The 18,296-nt window shown below is 44.5% G+C and overlaps 2 long non-coding RNA genes across 2 annotated transcripts in view; one reads left to right on the top strand and one right to left on the bottom strand.

Moving 5' to 3' along the window:
- LOC125635569 (uncharacterized) overlaps positions 1-18,296 on the bottom strand; it is a 203,171-nt gene that overhangs the window by 141,150 nt on the left and 43,725 nt on the right. The gene's annotated exons all lie outside the window — the stretch shown is intronic.
- The window catches only part of LOC142071763 (uncharacterized), a 29,689-nt gene continuing 16,627 nt past the window's right edge, over positions 5,235-18,296 (top strand). The window contains exons 1-2 of the long non-coding RNA XR_012667954.1: positions 5,235-5,318; positions 8,140-8,328. This is a non-coding gene — a long non-coding RNA (uncharacterized LOC142071763). The remainder of the gene's footprint in view (positions 5,319-8,139; positions 8,329-18,296) is intronic.

Below are 18,296 nucleotides of genomic sequence, written 5' to 3'. Positions count from 1 at the left end.
ATCAAGCATTCTTACAACTACAATACCCACCTGCTGAAGTGAAGAAACAGATTAACAGAGCCAGAAGAGTACCCAGAAGTCACCTACCACAGGACAGGCCCAACAAAGCAAATAACAGAACGCCACTAGCCGTCACCTTCAGCCCCCAACTAAAACCTCTCCAACGCATCATCAAGGATCTACAACCTATCATGAAGGACGACCCATCACTCTCACAAATCTTGGGAGATAGGCCAGTCCTTGTTTACAGACAGCCCCCCAACCTGAAGCAAATACTCACCAGCAACCACACACCACACAACAGAACCACTAACCCAGGAACCTATCCTTGCAACAAAGCCCGTTGCCTACTGTGTCCACATATTTATTCAGGGGACACCATCATAGGACCTAATCACATCAGCTACACTATCAGAGGCTTGTTCACCTGCACATCTACCAATGTGATATATGCCATCATGTGCCAGCAATGCCCCTCTGCCATGTACATTGGTCAAACTGGACAGTCTCTACGTAAAAGAATAAATGGACACAAATCAGATGTCAAGAATTATAACATTCATAAACCAGTCGGAGAACACTTCAATCTCTCTGGTCACTCGATTTCTGACCTAAAAGTGGCAATTCTTCAACAAAAAAACTTCAAAAACAGACTCCAATGAGAGACTGCTGAATTGGAATTAATTTGCAAATTGGATACAATTAACTTAGGCTTGAATAGAGACTGGGAGTGGTTGAGTCATTACACAAAGTAAAACTATTTCCCCTTGTTTATTCCCCTCCCCCCCCCCGCCCCACTGTTCCTCAGACATTCTTGTTAACTGCTGGAAATGACCCATCTTGATTATCACTATAAAGGGTTTTCTCCCCCCTTCCCACTCTCCTGCCGGTAACAGCTCATCTTAAGTGATCACTCTCCTTACAGTGTGCATGATAAACACCCATTTTTTCATGTTCTGTGTGTATATAAATCTCCTCACTGTATTTTCCACTGAATGCATCCGATGAAGTGAGCTGTAGCTCACGAAAGCTTATGCTCAAATAAATTGGTTAGTCTCTAAGGTGCCACAAGTACTCCTTTTCATATTGACTTCAGTGACTCTGTGTGTGAGTAATGACTAGTCATACCTAGGCTCTTATCCAATATATTCTGGTTTCATTGAAATATTAATTTAAAGTGGCAGTAGAGGAGTTATGCTTGTGAGGGGAAAGAGAAGGGAAGGAGATAAAGCAACAAAAGAGTTAATAAATATCAGAATGTTTCATATGGGAGGTAAGACTGCATCTACAAAGGGAACAGAATCAGATGATGTATGTTGTGACAATTGGGCCTACAAATTTGCCCTCTTTGTGAGCTCAGCTGTGAAAAGTGAGTGAAAGTTTATAAAATTTAATACAGTATTAACCTATAACAACACATGTTGATGGGAAAAGATGCAAACAGGAGACAGAAAGGCTGAATTAGCCAACCAGTCTTACTTATGTAACTCAAGGATTATGTTAAGATCATGCTTGGTAAACAAGAGGAGTAAAGAACCAGAAATCAATTACCAAAATTGGGGAGTTAGAAATTAGGTCTAGTTGGTGGACAAAACAATGAAGGGATAGAGCTATTCCATCCATCGCTCTCTTTTGGGGTCCTTAAAGAAAAACTTTGCGGGGGGAAAACTGGCTTCTGGAGCAAGATTCTTCACCATGGCTGCTACCTCCCCCGGGCCCATAAGCTTTCTTCATCCTGCTCCTGAGAGATGTCCTAACCAGATCTGGTCAGAAAGAGGGACCCAGCTGACATTCCCACCTTTGCCAGCACCCCTCCCAAAAACCATCTGGGTATGAGACTATCCCTGCTTCCCAAAATGTGTTCTTTTTCTCCCTACCTTATTTCCTCTTTCTCTCGTTTTCCCTTCTGTCTATGATGGAGTGTCTGTCCCACACTGCCATGCAAGGGGTTAATAGAGCCCTAGGGAGGCTGCACAGGAAGCAGCCAATAGGAGAGGGGCTGTGAGGAGCAGCCAATCAGGGCCCAGCAGGTCCATATAAAAAGAGCAGCAGGGCAGGGTATAGCACAGCAGAATCAGTTACTCCCTGGAGCTCAAGGAGGAAGAAGTGGTGCCTTGCAAGTGGATGGAAGTTACCACCCAGGACAAAGCAGTGCTGGGTAGGAACAGGGGAACGAGAGGGAGCTCCAGGCTGGCTGCTAGGACTGGCATGCTGAGGCCCTGAGGAAAGGGTGAAGAAGGTTGTGGGGAAGTGGCCCAGGAAAATGTACTGAGGTGTTTGCACGTGGCTGCCATCTACATGGTCCCTGGGTCAGGACCAGAGTAGTGGGTGGGCCTGGCTCCCCACCACTTGGAAGTGGCTGGACAGTTGACAGCAGGACCCCCGGAGGCTGTGCCATGAAGAGGATGCTGCAGTCTTTGGAGTGATGTGGGGGAGGGGGTCTGGGAGCAGACATGACGGCAGGTGAGGCACCTTCTGGAGAGGGCATGCTGACCTGCAGAGCTAATCCCCAAGATGCCCAGCAGGAGGCACCAGCATGGTAAGTGAAGTCCCAACATACTGTCTAATAAGAATCTGACTTAGCCAGTCAAGCCTGCATATTTTACAACATGGCTGTAAGCCTGTGACCAGAAAGAGGCGGCTAAAAGCAATATCCTAAACAGTTCAATGCTAGTACAAGTTTGCCAGGTCTCAGAGAAGCTGATAACACAATGTGCTGAGCCTGTGTTTTTCCAGCAGTGAAGTTACATGTGAGAGTCAACACCAGAGGCAGAAGTTACATTTTCTATCTTTGCTGTTTATTTTTCTCTCTCCTTCTTATGTGTATTTGTCGTCTAGCTTTAATAGCAACTAAGGGTATTTCTACATAGCAAAGACTCTCCCACCCTGCAGGATCCTAGAGACCAGACTCCAGCCTGAGCCCGGAAGTCTACAAAGCAATGAAACAGACCCGCCCTGCAAGCCTGAATCGGCTGGCACAGGCCAGCCATGGGTTTTTATTTGCTGTGTAGCCATACCCCTAAGAGTCCCTCAGACATGAGGGGTTTTCATTTAAAAAAAATTCTCCAGATAAAGGGAAAAGGGGATGTTGTTAAAATGATTGCCTTATTTAATACTTTACATTTCAAATGATTTAACTGTTTTTCTTCCTTTTCAGTATCTTTAATATAAGGTTAAAAGAGATTTTAATGGTGTTTGCCAAGTAGGCTGAGGTCTCTGTATACCAGACCCTGAGTCTTGTATAAAGTTGTTTCATGTTGGACAGTGACTGAGTTATGTTAACATGTGACTCTTTGGGCCTTTTATTCCATCAAAATTAATACAAGATGTAACTATTTGTGCACGGGCAAAAGTGGTTAAATCCATGCAGCAGACACATTACTGAATAAATTGATAAATGGCTCATACATTTATTATGATTCAGGTTCCAAAAAGGATATGGTAATATGCATAACTATCAATTTCAAACAATGAAAAACTCAGAGTCCTGCTGCAGTTTAAGAAAATATAACCTTGAGACCACTAAAATGTTCACTCAATAAATGTAAAAGGTTTGCTTTATACCTGTAAGATGTCATTTTTATGAATCAGACAAATCTTGAGTCGCATAGGTAAATCGGGGGTTGAGAATAATGACCATGTATGCAGTGTTTTTAAATTTAAGATGCTTTACACTGATTGAGAGAGTTAGGTCACAACACAAGTGTTTGCATTTACTTATTTTGCAGAGTAAAAACAAGCTGAGTTTGGGATAAGGTGAATCAAACTTTTTAATGTGTCTGGAGAACTCTCAAAGTGTGGAGCTCTAACCATAGAATTCAAATCACTTTAACTCTCCTTAGAAAACAGAGCTACATAACTGCAGGGAGATTTTTTTCCTTGCTTAATTAATATAGTTGTTGCCACCATGACCCTGTTTGTTCTGAGGCATGGACTCATGTCCATACAGTAGATTGCTAGCAAAGTAGGCCCTGATCCTGCACGCTGTTTCCTTCAGGTAGACTGCTGCAGAGCCCCACTGATTTATCAGGGATCTACTCCTGGAGAGCCACTTTCAGGATCTGGGCCACAGGATGGAATTTCCATTTCTTCAAGCAGCCCTGTCCAATAAAGCAATAAGAGGGGAGATTTCCTGTTCATCCAAAATTAATGCCAAGTAGTTTTCTGCTTCCTTATTATTTAGAAGCATCTCAATAACAAACCATTAAAGTGATATCAACTGAGTTAGTGGTTACAGAAAACTGGCACTACACAAAATACTGAAATATACTGTTAACTACGGTATCTCCTATTTAGATAAAAATGGCATCTATGAACTGTAGTTTGTAGCTATCACTAGAATGATTAATTATTTATAGACGTTTCCATTTTAAGCAGCAGAATGATAGTGCAATTTTATTCATTAAAATTCCAAAATGAAAAGTATCTACTTGTTAGCCCTTTGATGAACATGTCCCTGGGAAATGGAAGCTGTAAATGCTCCTGACAGACCTCTTTGTGGTATACTGATACATTTATCACTGTATTATCAATACAATTCTTTACAAAATGTGACCTAATGTAGCCAAGTAATTACCATGATGCTTCAATGCAGTTAAAACATAAGAGCTCTGTCACAGCAGGAGATCATAATTATGTACCTGTGATTTGTTCCCATAGAGTGTTTACTATTAAGGGTATACAGTTTGACCTGGCATCTATGAGCCCAATATTGCACATGATCCAAATGCATGCAGAGTACTAATGAAGTCAATGGGACTCTTCATGTTTGAGGATACGCTGTGCACAATTGTGTCATTAAGACTTATTATAGGAAGATGCTAACCTTCTTCGAGTGATGGTCCCTATTGTATTCCACTGTGGCTGACTGACAAGCAGTACCTAAGTAGAAGGCAGGTATGAGGATGAAGAGAGAGCTGAGTGGAGTACCACTGTCCCAAAGGAGACATCAGCAGAGGAGTTCTGCACCAGGGCTTAATGTCTCTCAAACGTATGAACGGAGGCCCCCATTATCACTTTACAGGTGTCAAGGAGGGGTCCCTCCTGAAGTGATGCTATAGGTGTTGCTTGTGCTCTGGTGGAATAAGCTCTTACCACATGGGGGTTGGGGAGAGGGGGTGGTTTGCTAGCTGGTGGAGTGGAATGCAGCCAGAGATCCATTTGGAGATGGTGTCCCCTGACTCTTTCTGCTATAGCAATCAACAGGGATTTTCTGATTGGTTTTGTTCTTTGCAGGTAAAAAGGCAAGGCCCACCAAAAATTGAAGGAGTGGAGTTTTTATTCCTTTGCAGAAGCGTGTGGTTTTGGGAAGAACACAGGTAAGTGAATTGATTGGGTAAAGTGACATTCTGAAACTACTCTAGAATGAATTTGGGGTGTAGATGCAAAGAAACTTTATCCTTATGGAGCATCTGCCATCATTCCAAGCTTGCCAGCTCATCTAGCTGACGTGATGGCTACAAGGAAAGCAACCTTTATGGAAAGGAGAAATGTGGAGCAAGAAGCCAAAGGTTCAAAAGGGGGGGCCTTGTGAGTACTGAGAGAACAAGGTTTAGGTCCCACTGGGGAGTAGGGCTTCTGAATAGGTAGGAAGGTTCTGATTGGGCCTTTCCAGAATCTAGTGGTCCATGGATGCATGAAGACAAAGTAGCCCTGGCATGGGGGTACCAATAGCTCTGAGTTCGCTGAGGCAGAGGTTGCAGTTCTTTTGGGCAGCGGATGCTATATAGGATGGAGGGGAAAGGTTCGTGAGGTGATTTGAAATCTCCCCATGAAAAGAAGGCTGACTTCTGGCCAAGTGGCAGTACCATTGGTGCCACTGGAGGGAAGCTGCATTCTATGCATGGGGTGGGCAACAAACTCCCTCCAGCAGCTGACTCTCTCAATAGTGTTATCTCTCTGGAGACGGAGGGGCCCAAAGAAAAAGATTTTGGATCTGGGGGAGTGAAAATGTCCTGTGGGGCAGCAACTGATTCAGATTGAGGGGTTCTACTTGTTCAAGCTACTGGAGCTGGTGAGGAAGAAGGTGCCTGAAGTTGACAATGATCGGACTTTGTTGGTGGTGACGGATCCCAAGGTTTGGGAGGTGCCAAGGAGCCAGTCCTGACAGATCACAACACTTATGGGCTTCTTTTTGTGCCTCTTGGACTTGGCCCATGAGGACTTAGGACATCCTGAGTTGATGGGCTTGTTTAGAGCCAAATTGAACTTCTTCAAAGTGGATTTAGAGGAAGACTTAGTCTCATGCTTATAAGAGTGCTTCCTGGATTCCTAAGACCCCACTGTGGGGTCTGGGGTGGAGGGGGGGGTAAGATTCTCCCACACCAGAGTCAGACTTTGCAGCAGGAGGCTCAAGCCTTGCTGAATGAGGCTGATGTACAGGGGGTACCTGGTCTGGATCTGATTAGGATCTCATGGCGTTCTCCTTGAGCCATTTGTGAAGATGAAGTTCCTACCCATCTCAGATACGGCTCCTAATTGTAATTTGGGCTCCCCCAGGGCAGTACAGACAGCACTGGTGGCCATAGCTGACTGAGAAGGATCCTGGGGAGGAAGCACAGAGTTTGAAGCCTAGAATCCTAGGCACAGTCCAGTACAAGAACAGCCTGGTACCAGGGGCAGTTCCCCAAAAGACTATACACTAATACAGCAGTCTCCAACCTTTTTATGCCCAAGTTCACTTTTTGAATTTAAGGGCAACCCAGGATCTGACCCTGCCTCTTACCCGAGGCCCTGCCCCTTCCCCAAAGCCCTGCCTACTCCATCCCCTCCCACCTTCATTGCTTGCTCTCTGCCACCCTCACTCACTTTCACCAGGCTGGGGCAGCAGGTGGGGGTACGGGAGGGGGTCTAGGCTCTGAGCTGGGGCTGAGGGGTTCGCAGTGTGGGAGGGGGTCTGGGCTGAACCTGGGACAGGAGTTTAGGGTGCAGGAAAGGGTGAGGGGTGCAAGCTCTGGGAGGGAGTTTGGGTGCAGGAAGGGGCTCCGGCTGGCGCAATGTGTTGGGGTGCAGGAATGGGTGCTGGCTCTGGGAGGGGTCTCAGGGCTGGGGGTTGCGGTGCAGCCTCCTGCCAGGCACCACTTACTTTGGGTGGCTCCCGGTCAGCAGCGCAGTGAGGCTAAGGCAGGCTCCCTGCCTATCCCAGCCCCACGCCACTCCTGGAAAGGGCCAACGTGCCCCTGTGGCCTCTGGGTGGTGGGCATGTGGCTCCATGAGCTGCATCTCTCTGCAAGCACCATCCCCGCAGCTCCCATTGGTCACAGCTCCCCATTCCCAGCCAATGGGCGCTGCAGGGGTGGTGCTTGCAGGCAGGAGCAGCACTTGGAGGGAGACCCCTGCCCCGTCTCTGGGACTTCTGGGAGAGGCGTGGAGCCAGGGCAGGCAGGGAGCCAGCCTTAGCAGCAGCCCCGCTGTGCCGCCAGAAATCGCCATCAACTGGGAGATCCTCTAGGATCGACCAGTCGATCACGATCGACTGGATGGTGACTACTGCACTAATAGATCTATAAGACACTAAACTGTAGACTGTAAAAACTAATTACAAAACTGGATCTAATTCTTATTTTGTAGGATGAAGCTAAAGCTACGGACACTGAAGGTTCCAATCTGGACCATGTGTAAGGTTATGATTTAGTCACAGAAGTCGTGGAAGTCACGGAATCTATGACTTCCAGTGACCTCCATGATTTCAGCCTGTGCTAGTTGGGAGCTGCAGGGTCTCCTGCCACCCATGGGACAGGGAGCTGTGGTGGCCCCCGGAGCTCCAAACTGCTGAGAGCAGTGGGGAGCATTGCAGCTCCCGGCCACTGGGGGAGGCCTGCAGCTCCCAGCTGCCCCAGCCTCTGGAGCTGCGGGTGGTGGCGGTACCCCGCAGCCTCCAGCTACTGCAGGCAGCTCCTATCCCCTGAGCAGCTGTCCCGCTTCAGGCAGAGTGGGGACCCACAGATCCCCATTTTGTTACGGATATTTTTAGTAAAAGTTATGGACAGGGCACTGCTTCCGTGAATTTTTCTTTTTTATCCGTGACCCATCCATGACTTTTACTAAAAATATCCATGACAAAGTCTTAGCCTTAACCATGTCAGTGAGAAGGAACTCTACAGACAGTTGGTCCACCCAGTTCTTTATCTTTTCGGACAGAGGCACAAGATGAACTAGAGCACATGCATGGACCAGCAGACACTACTTTCAAATTCTCCAGCTCCAGGCACATGATGCACGCGCACAACCCAAAGTGGCCTACAATAGGGACCATCACTTGAAGAAGAACCAGCTGATCTAAACTGAAGATACATCCAGCTAGACAAACTAAAGGCTTTGTGAAAGAAGGTAAGGAATGGAAGGCTGGAGGATGGAAATGGTATTGTCATGTATCAGGACAGGTTTTTTCCCCCAAAATGTAAAATATCTGCAATCAGTTAGACTTAAGTTCCTCTTAAAACATTATGGATCCAAAAATAGCAAATGTATCCTAGTAGGTATGAAAGGAATAAAGAAGGAAACTGGGAGGCTGGCCTCATTGTAGGCACAGATTTAAGGCTGTGTATGGGTACCTTACTGTGAATCTCAAATGTTTGGAGGGTAATTCTGTATTTAATTCTGTATTTCTTGTCCTGCTAAAAGTTGGTTTGGTTTGTCTGGATGGGAGTTTGTAACTATGCTGTTTGGATTTTTACCATTAAATTACTCAGTACTCTTAATCTTCAGTACAGTTTTAAATCAAGTCATAAATAAAGCCTCTTTCAACTTGGAAGCAGAATTTTGGCATAGACTGAACTGAAGAGACTGTGACAGCTGCATGGAAATATGCTGCTAAGTGTTCTGTCACATGTGGCATCCAAGAAACATGTGTATTGCAAAGAATGTGTATACCTCAACTAGACTGCATGGTATCTTTATTTCCCCATATGTGCTGGGAAGAGTGCAGAGAAAGGGAGTCCTTCAGATTCATTTATAATGGCATCTCCCCTACATATTACAGTTTTGGATGAAGATGCCAAAAAGTTACACATTACAAGCATAGGGTCAGCAGCAGAAGGAACCCAGAAGAAATTTTTTTCCACTTGAAATTTTTCTGGAGGTACTAGTGATCTGTTCAGCCACTTTATTTCTGGCAGACAAGAATATGGCTGTAACAAAGGTGAAACTGCCTGTTGTTCCCACAACACATACTTGAAAATTTGGAAAATATTTGCTTTTCAAGAAACTCACTTCATGTCTCAAGCACTGACCAATGCAGAGCTGTGAAAAATGTTCTTATCAAACCCTAAAACCTTGCCAACCTTGCCTAGTTTTCAAATTCCATAACAAACTTGAAACTCAGCTCAAGTCATTAAAAAGTTTGTACCTTTTTCAAGAGAATCTGAGAACAGCATTGTGCAAACCTGGGCTGATTTCTGGAAGCTAGGGTTGAACCTGAAATTCAAAGTTCAGATCTAAACAAAGCTGCAAATGTTCTCAAAATTCTTGTCTGACTCCAGGGTTTTGCTTTGGCAAAGTTCAGATCTGGAGCCAAAGTGCTAAAATGTAGGAGTTTGGATAGAAAATCAGGTGAAATTGAGCATTGTTGGCTGAATTTTGTTTTGAGCTTTAGGGGTGTCCTAACCTAAAAATCAAAGTGGAAATTCCAAACCAAATGTCCAGGATACAAACCCATGCAAATCAAAATGTACTTTTTCATGAGCTTCTTTGATGCTGAAAGCACTGGCATTTGGCAATGCTGTAGTTACCTGTCTCCCTTTTCCATGCTGTCACTAATCTGTGATGCACACTTGCATTTGGACTGATTTTTCGAGCAAAATTCCTCACTGAAATGCTATTAGGCATCAATGTCTATTAAGGGTGTCACCAGCCATATTAAGTTCTAACTTTTCTGGTTTTATTTATACTGCATAACTTGAGGAGGTAAGAAAGAAATTGAATGAAGCATAAGCTGTGTGGAGTCCTATGTGAAGATCCTGTGGGTCCCTAGACAAGCTTCAGTAGTCTACAAGACACATTTGAAGAAACAGAGAGGAAGTTTTAACATCTGGGCAGGGGATCATGAGCCAAGAGAAATGCCAGTTTCCAGGAAACTAAGCTTTTCTCTGAAGGAAACAAACTTTAATGCTAGTGGAGGAGGTAATGAAATATAAAGATCCATAGCTGGTAAAATGTCAGTTCAAGGGAACCTTTGCAAAGAAGTTTGCCTCGTGGCTATCTGGCAAAAAATGTAGTGGATAAAATAAACAACCAGGATTGTTATTCACAGGGATCCTCAGTCAAAAAAATAGACAGGGGAGCCATGGGCTCTCTTCTAATTTCTTTTCCCCAAAAACTGTAGCCAGGGTGGGGGGGGAAGAGAAGTTATCATAGCCTCCAGCTGTTCCCCCCGCCCCCGCCAATTTGTACTATATCTGTACTATGGAACTCCAAAAAAAAAACTGTGGTGGGTGACTTACTCTGAGTAGGGTTGCCAACCTTCTACTAGCACAAAACCAAACACCCTTGCCCTACCCCTGCCCGCCCCTCCTCTGAGGCTCTACTCCTGCTCACTTCATCCCCCCCCCCCTCTGTCGCTTGCTCTCCCCCACCCTCACTCACTCATTTTCACCAGGCTGGCTCAGGGGGTTAGGGTGCAGGAGGGAGTGATGGCTCTGGCTACGGGTGTGGGTTCCAGCATGGGGCCAGAAATGAGGGGTGCAGGAAGGGGCTCTGGGCTGGGGGTTGGTAGAGTGAGGGCTCAGTCTAGAGGAGCAGGCTGTGGGGTGGGGCTGGGGATGAGGGGTTTGCGGTACAGGAGGGAGCTCTGGGCTGGGGGGTGAAGCCAAGGGGCTCAGAGTATGGGAGGGGGCTCAAGGCTGAGGCTGCCCTTATGCTTAAGAGCAGTAAGGGGGACATGCCGCTGCTTCCAGGAGCTGGGCGGAGCCACAGCTGGCAGGAAGCCTGCCTTAGCCCCACTGCGCTGCTGACCGGACTTTTAACGGCTCAGTCAGCAGTGTTGACTGGAGCTGCCAGAGTCCCTTTTTGACCGGGTGTTTTGTCAAAAACTGGACGCCTGGCAACCTCTCTCTGAGTGGCCTCAGTGGAGGTGCACTGTCCAGGAACACCAGGGTCCAAAGCTAGTGCAGATGCACAGTGTGTCCACACACATGGTGTTTACAAGTAATTGAGATCCCCAAGATTATGCAGACCTCTGGAAATCAGTACGTTCAGGGAATGAACTTCTTGCTTTTTCCAAAGGGAGGGAGAAAAGCTTACCTCCATAAACAGAAGAATTCCTAGGAAAGTTTGCAAGTCAGAATTGGTGCAGTTCTCTCCCTCCCACTATGGATAACTCCCACATAGGGGAGAATGAGGCCTTTGTTAACAAGTACATAGGTGTCTGTTAAGTAGCATAATCTTAGAGGAAAATTTTGCATTTGTGTTTATTTAAAACAAATAAGAGTCACAAACTTAATAGGCCACTTTTTGGACGTAAAGGGAAATGTGACATACCAAACAGTAGCTGGTGGCTTGGGAAATTCCAAATCATGGATTCCCTCAATTCAGAATGCATTATCTCCTGGAAACTTAAAGGATTTCCATGGATCAGGAAGATGAGTTCTGAAGATCATACACAAGAGTCTGTGGGCTGCTTTGCAACTTAAAGGGAGCTTTGAACTGCACCTTATAGAATCATAAAAATGTAGGATTGGAAGGGACGTTAATAGGTCATCTAGTCCAGTCCCCCATCTAGTCCAGATTGTCCCTGACAAGTTTGTCTAACCTGTTCTTAAAAACCCGCAGTGATGGAGATTCCACAAAGTCTCTAGGTCAAATCTGTTCCAGGTCTTTAACTACTCTTAAAGTTCAGAAGTTTTTCCTAATATCTAACAAATCTCCCTTGCTACAATTTACACCAATTACTCCTTGTCCTGTCCCCAGTAGTTAAGGTTTATCACCTTCCTCTTTATAACAGCTTTTCATGTACTTGTAGACTTATGTTCCCCCTCAGTTGTCCCCTTTCGGACTAAACAATTTTTTTTTTCAATCTTTCCTTGTAGGTCGTGTTTTCTAGACCTTTAATCATTTTTGTTGCTCCCATCTAGACTTCCTCCAATTTGTCCACATCTTTCCAAAGTGTGGTACCCAGAACTGGACACAATATTCCACCTGAGGCTTTATTAGTGCTGTGTAGAATGGAAGAATTACTTCTTGTGTCTTGTTTACAACTCTGAATGCTAATACATCCCAGAATGATGTTTACATTTTTTGGCAACAGTATTACAAACCCCTCAATCCTTTTCTGCAGTACTCCTTCCTAAGCAGTCATTTTCCATTTTGTATTTGTGCAGTTGATTACTCCTTCCTAACTGTAGTACTTTGCATTTTTCCTTCTGATTCACTGGGTGCCCAGCAACCCCCAAACTAGGGAGTATGAAGGTTGCTTGAAGCCATTAAGCATGCTTCTCTAAAGTTGCACTGTAGACAGAGAGGCCTAGATGAGTTGTGCATTGCAAAAAAGGATACCTTATATAAGGAGAATGTTATTTTTCGAAATCAGAGATCGGACGGATTTTTATCTGAATGTATATACTTCAGATCAGCAACTGATTAAATCATAGTTTTAATTCCACTGTGGAGAGGTGAAGACATAATAAATGCAGTAAAGCAATTCAACTCAACTGTAAATCACCTGCTGTTATATATTGAGCTGCATATTGTAGCACTAGTAAGATTCCACACACAAAAGCTTCAATAAGACTCAAGTTGCTATAGTACCTGACATGGATTACATGGGACATTGGCATGGGGACTTTTTTCTTAATTATTCTAGACTTGGGCCTGAGCAAAGTGGGCTGCAAAGCACAGCTCTCAAGCTTAGCTTTACTGAAGTTCAGGAGTACTTGGATCTAGGATATTAGTTTTTCCCATCTCTGTTATATTTGATTTTCACCTTATGCTTCATGAATTATTGATAAGTATCCTGACCTCTGTGCTAGGAAAGCATTTTATTATTTTGTCTTGGGAAAATACATGTGTAGGCCATACAAATTTTGAGAGTACACCTGCAAATACTGTGTTGCCACAGATAAGCAGAACATCAGTACAGACAGGAAGAGTTGGCAAAGTGAAAGCAGGATTTTCTTCCATATTTAGAGTCAAATGTTTAAAAGGATGGAGGCTGTGGTCCCTGTGCAAAATATGTACATTGACCTAGACCCTAATATGCAGGGCCAACCCCATAACTGCACATGCAAACACACTGACTGTGTGAGTAGACAGGTATTAACATATATACCAATTCCAATTGCTGTGATTCTTTGTATATTAATATCCTTGCTTCCATTAAAGGTATTCTGTGGTTGATAACTATATTAAATAAACTACAGCATGCAAGCAGCAGCTTACAGACTTTGAGGCTACAGGGTAACATATCACCAGATCTATCTACACATCTGAAACATTGTCTGAATGCCAAATGTCTCTGGTATCACTAATATGAAGATCTTATAAACCTTGTTAATACCTCAACTCTGCAGGGGTATAGTAATTTAGAATGCATATCATCAAACATGATTTCATAGGGAAACCTCCATCACCTGTATGGAATGAAAAACAGCTATAACGTGTCCATCAAGGTCTAAAGAGGAGCTCTGAGATTGTGTTAGCCAGCTTTTAATGATTTGTCCTGACTCTCAGTGCTGCTGGAGGGAAGTGTGCCTGATTATGGACCAAATAAAGAGAAGTGCTAAGCAGCAGCTCTTTGAGCCAGGACAAATCAATGAACATTGCAGGTGCTTAGTACCTTGTAGTGTCTGATCCGAAGTTTGCATCATGATCCTAACAAAATGTGCACGATCTTCAATCTCTACAAGCAGGGCTCACAGATCATGCTATGGGGAGGAAGGAATATACAAATTTAGGTCCACACTCACAACTAGTGTAAATTCATGGAGGTCAATGAACCTCTGCTGATCTACACCAGCTGAGAATCTGACTCTTCAAGTCTAATATCAGACATGCAGTGTATTAAGCATTTTTCGGAGTATCATGATTCCCTTTTGCTAATCTGTTTATTGTGTTGTGTTACTCCGGCATTTGGCAAACTGTTTCAATGTCCAAAACATTTCATGACAGTGCCTGTTTTAGAGTGTATGTGAAGGAGTACAAAGGCTCAGGGCTTGATTCATAAAAGTAGTTATGAGAGTGTTCTGTAATTTTGTCATGGATCTCTTATACAGCAGCCAGGCTGCATGCTGAATGCTTGATTCAAAGAGAAGAATCACTGCATTACATGGCAATATTGTGACATGCTGATCAGGTGCTGGGGAGACTGCAGCTTCACACAAAATTGAATTACGGTTATCATGGGAAAATATCCTCCTGTGCTCACTGAAGGATTTAATCACATTGCCCCAAACACCGCTTTGTCTGTTAAAACCTGTCTCAAGGAGCCAGGAGGGAGAACCTCACAGGTTTTTCTCTGAATTCTTGAGCAGGAATAGGACCCTCTGCACAGAAGTAAGAGGTTCAGCCCCAGGAGCCCACAGATTTCCCAAGATCTGCCCAGATTTCTGAGGTCTGCCTGAGGAAAGGGCTGTCAGCATGGAGGCCCTGTGACTCCACACCATCTGGAGCCTCTCCTGCTCCCTAGCAACACAACTCTAATTAATTCATGGTGCCAGTGACATCCTAGCCTGTGGCTGCTTCTGGAACACCCCTCCCCCTCTTGGGGGCACGGGGAGAGGGAGGAGAGAAGGGTTGTACAGCATGGAAGGGACTGCAGATATTAGCTTTACTGAGTATTCATCAGGTGCTTGGACAGAACCTGTGCCCCCTGCCCTGCACCAGGTCCAGCCTCATCCCCACCCGCACACAGGGGTCCCGGACTCAGAAAAGAGCCATTTTTTGGTCCCCAAATAGGGAGGAAACAGTGCCATGGGAGGGTCTGACTATTTCTGCACAAACCATTGAGGAGATCTTTTGTCTGCTGGAATTTATGCAGGTCCTACCACTCTCTTAAAAATAAAAGGGTATCAATGACAACATTAAAACAGATGCTGCCCGTGGTGTGGTCTGGTGGCCCCTTACAACAACAATTAATCCCTTCTCCATTCTCATGAATGTTTTAAAAATCCATTAGAGAATACAGGAAAGTGAAGACAGACCAGCTGTATAGTTTCAAATACATACATTAAAATATTTTTGGAGACGGGGTTATTGTCTGGATAAAATTAATTATAGGCCTAAATTTAGCATCGGTCTCTGTTTTGGGGGATTTTCACAGGGTGCTCCACTCACTGCTAGGATGGCACCTTCTCCTTGGTCACTCTGGGGAATAGCCCAGGTTGATGCCCCTTCCTGCTGTTGCATGACACCATCCCTTCTCCTCTGTCACTGTCTGCAGCCCCTCTCTCACTCCAGGAGCTGCTGTGGCCTCTTTGTGCTTGGTCCTGCAGCCAGGTCATTCAGTGTTCCCACCCCCTCCCCCGCTTTCTGGCATATAGTCCTTTGAAGTCTATCACTCCCACAGAGACCCAGGCAGTCTTCCAGCTCACTGTCCCAACAGTGCCACTTCCACAGTGGCAGATGGGGGACCCTGGACCCACCCTCTATGCTGGGTTTCAGCCCAGGGACCCTACAACATGCAGCCAAGGTCTGTTCAGTCCCCAATCTTGCTGCTTACTCCCTAGGCTGCTTCCTATCCTGGCACTCCCCTCTGCCTGGGGTTTGCAGGCCTTTCTACTCCCTCCTCCCAAGAAGCAATTGTGGGCTACTTGTCTCTAATAGCCTCCAAACACTTCTCCCAAGAAGTGACTAGAGACTACCTCCCCGCAGCCTCCTTCCTGCTATCCGCTCCCTGGCTTTATAGAAGCCATGCCTGTTCCTGCAGAGGTAAACTTCCCTAATCAGGGCTCTCCTCTCATCCTTCAGCCTAATAGGTTAATTGGCTCATCTGACCTCCATTAACCCCTTCAGGGCAAGTGTGGGGTCAACAGTCCATCACAGGGACTTATCTATTTTCATAACATCATAGCCAAAGACTTTACAAAACTGATTCCGATATGAAAAGAAATTAATTCTTGTGAAATGGGAATCATCATATATGTAAAAAGGGCAAATGAACTGTTGCTGTAAAGGAAAGAACATCTTTCAAAATATTGATCAGTTTAGATATTTTCAATACCACCTAGTCTCAGTTCCTGGACCTCCGTGAACGGACAAGAATTATTATAGATTTTGCTACTTTTCTGTCTGCCTTTATGGCAAATACATCAGAAAGCCCAATCTTGCAAGTAGCTGATGTGCCTTCTGCAAGGTGGTCAGTGCACTCAATACACACTGAAGTCAGGAAGACTTGAGGGAGTTCAGCACCTTGCAGGAGGCCTTTACCTCCCTGCAGAATCAGGCCCATACATATGCACCACATTGTATTATGCAATATGGCTGTATGTACACATTCAACATTCAAAACAAGAGATGGATGGGGCTGAACCAAAACCCTGAATCTGAACCCACTTGGGCTTTGAACACCTCCAAAGTACAAGTCTGGATCAGAGTTATATTTTGCAAACAGCCCATACTTTTATAATGGACAAAATCATAAATCTGAACTCATCCTGGTCAAGGTTTTTCAAAGTGACTAGGGATGGTGGGTGCCAATTTGGGCCACACATAAAGGGACTTGGTTTTCAGAAGGCAAGTATTTTCTGTAAATCAATCCCCCTTTAAAATATGTCAAGTTGGGCGCCCAGAAATTAAGGTGCACAAAAAACTCTAGGCACTAATGACAGACTGGACCCCAGATGTTGTGGGAAGGGCTTCAAAATTCTGGTCTGGATTTGCATTTTGCAGCTGGAGCCAATCTCTAGTCAAAATCAATACAAAGTTCTGTGGTGGAAACATACACATAGGAAATAATAACAGAAACAAGAAATGTTTCCCATGGAGAAACATGTATTCCCTCAGCAAAGTGCAAACTACAACTCACATTGTGAAGGGGCTTTGTGGTACAAATATCCAGTGAGTGCATTGTCTCTCTAGAGTTCTATGTTACAGGTAACTAGAAAGGATTTTCAAAGTCACATTGCTTTATAACTGTCCATATGTCTAAAGACTAATTAACTGTGGCAAGCTGACCATTAAGAAAAAATGTTCGTACAGATGACAAGATGACAGATGTTTTAACACAACTACAATGTCATCCTTAAAAAAAGATGTGACAAGTTTAAATTTCAATTAATTAGATAAGTTTTAGAATACAACAGTCATTTTCAAACCACTGACCCGTATTAGACTAGGATAACAGTATTTCATATTTTAAAGAGGCATTCTACTCAGAAGACTGACTATGATTTGTAAAAAAACAGCAACTTCTTATTCAACCAATCTGCTCCCTATGTGTATTCAGACTTTACTGACTGGAGAAAATATCTACTCCTTTTTACTTCCATTGGCATAGCAGAGCCAAAGCAGCTACGAGAGCGAGCGAGAGCTGGATTCTATTTTGACTGTTTCATCACCTAGAGAACTAACTTAAATAAGTTCAGAGTGCAGCATCTTTAAAGCTGATGACACAGGAGCCAGAAAGAACTCAGCCTGACTTTCAGATTCCAGGATGAATCTGCAGAGCTACCAGTTAGAAATAAACAATTTTTTTTTCCAGGCTTTCCATATTTGATCTGAAGTTAAACGCCAGACAATAAACATAAGACCTCACATTTTTTCAAAGTCAACTTTCAAAGCAGATCAACAGTTCCAGGGCCTTCATTTTCAGCAATACACACCCAGAATCGACATTCCAGCTAGAACTGAGGTAATCAGTCTTTGCTTTGACGTATTTCCTTGTAAACCATTATGCTTTAATGACTGCATTAGGGATTTTTCACAAATTTGGTCCAGACTGAATGGTCCAAATCCTGAGCTTCAACCAGGGCAGTTCAAGAGGGTGGAGTGCAAAGGTGGCCTTAATCCTCCTTTCAACACCCCAGTTCTGGGACAATCCTGGCACTGGTCCAGTCCATGGCATATGTCAAGGTTCCTTCCCCACTCTGAACTCTAGGGTACAGATGTGGGGACCTGCATGAAAGATCCCCTAAGCTTATTCTTACCAGCTTAGGTTAAACACTGCCACCACTAAAGTGTTACACAAAGAACAGGGGAAGTGCCCACTTGGAAAAGTCTCTCCCCCTTAAAATATCCCCCCAAGCACTACACTCCCTTTCCTGGGGAAGGCTTGATAAAAATCCTCACCAATTTGCATAGGCGAACACAGACCCAAACCCTTGGATCTTAAGAACAATGAAAAAGCAATCAGGTTTTTAAAAGAAGAA

Source organism: Caretta caretta, chromosome 4 (assembly GCF_965140235.1).
Source record: "Caretta caretta isolate rCarCar2 chromosome 4, rCarCar1.hap1, whole genome shotgun sequence".
In the NCBI taxonomy this organism is placed as follows: Eukaryota; Metazoa; Chordata; order Testudines; family Cheloniidae; genus Caretta; species Caretta caretta.
This window is presented reverse-complemented; position numbering and strand designations above follow the sequence as displayed.